The sequence below is a fragment of the Orycteropus afer genome, unplaced genomic scaffold (genome assembly GCF_000298275.1).
Source record: "Orycteropus afer afer isolate SDZICR_OR568_19922 unplaced genomic scaffold, OryAfe1.0 scaffold01227, whole genome shotgun sequence".
In the NCBI taxonomy this organism is placed as follows: domain Eukaryota; kingdom Metazoa; phylum Chordata; class Mammalia; order Tubulidentata; family Orycteropodidae; genus Orycteropus; species Orycteropus afer.
Genome location: NW_006922814.1, coordinates 27560 through 28988, shown reverse-complemented (window position 1 = coordinate 28988; position 1429 = coordinate 27560). Strand labels below are relative to the sequence as shown.

Genomic DNA, 1429 nt, shown 5'->3' with positions numbered 1-1429 from the left:
AAATATCTTGAACGGGCAAATTTATAGAGACCAAAGTAGTAGTTACCAGAGGTAGGAGGGATGAGGAAAGGGAGAGTCTTTGTTTAGGGGGCACTGAGTTTCTGTGAAGGGTAATGGAAAGATTTGGAAATGGATAATGGTGAACAAAATTAACATCCCTAAATTGTACATGTAAAAAATGCTGAAATGGCAGATGTTTTGTTATACATATTTTTTGCCAGCAAAAAGAAAAAAGTTAGCTAATGGTAAAGCCTCTTCCAAACTGTGGAGACATAAATGATAAATTATAGGTATACACACTGCTTTAAAGTGAGAATCATAATAAAGAGTATACAGTATAAACAGTACAACTTAGTACATTACTATTCACATCAAGAAATCAGTGGCCATTCAGAAAGATCTTATACCTTTAATTAGAAGGATATGATTAGTTGGGTTCTGAAAGCCACAAAGAGGAAAGGGGAGCACTCTGCACAGGATTAAAATGTAATTTATATATACATTATTGTTGTTGTTATGTGCCATCAAGTCAGACCAGACTCATGGCAACCCCTCCTAGGGTTTCCAAGGCAGTATCCCTACAGAAGTAGATTGCCCAACCTTCCTTCCTAGGAGTGGCTGGTGGGTTTGAATCGCCAGCCTTCTGGTTAGCAGTCAAGTACCTTAGGCACTATGATACCAGAGCTCCCCTGTATATCATATGTATTTAAAAGAAAAAAAAAAAAGCAACAAGAAAATAAACCCTTTTCCATTGCTTGGGTGATAGCGACATCATGTGTTACAGGGTGGAACTGAGCGCTATAGGATTTTCCTGACTGTAATCTTTACAGAAGCAGATTGTCAGGCCTTTCTTTCTTAGTGCCACCGGGTAGGTTTGAACTACCAACCTTTTGATTAGCAGCCAAGCCCAAACCGTTTGCATGTGTACCATATTTTGTTTGTCCATTCATCTGTTGATAGCCAAAAGGTAGAAATGACTCAAGTGTCTGTTGTGAAAAGTGATGCAATGAACATTACTGTACAAGTACCTGTTTATACTCCTGTTTTCAATACTTTTGGGTACATACCTAGGAACGGAATTGCTAGGTCATACGGTAATAGCATGTTAACTTTTTAAGGCATTGCCAAAAGGTTTTCTACAGTGGCTACACCATTTTACAATCTCACCAGCAGTGTGTCAGGGATCCAAAAGAGAGTTTAAATCAGCATGCTTATTCCTTGACAGCAACAATCTTTTAACATCTCAAGATGACACACATTAAATTGAATATCCATAACTGTTGACAGTCTTGCTAGTGGCCCATTTCATCTACCACAACTAAATGATATGATAATTCCTTGCTATATTCTTACTAATGGTTTTGATAAAAGCGCATAATTGGAAAAACTGTGGAATTTGTACCACATTTTTCACAAATAACGTGTGCAT

The 1429-nt window shown here is 37.6% G+C and overlaps 1 protein-coding gene across 1 annotated transcript in view; it reads right to left on the bottom strand.

Annotated features, from left to right (window-relative positions):
* The window catches only part of MBTPS2 (membrane bound transcription factor peptidase, site 2), a 74387-nt gene that overhangs the window by 48565 nt on the left and 24393 nt on the right, over positions 1-1429 (bottom strand). The gene's annotated exons all lie outside the window — the stretch shown is intronic.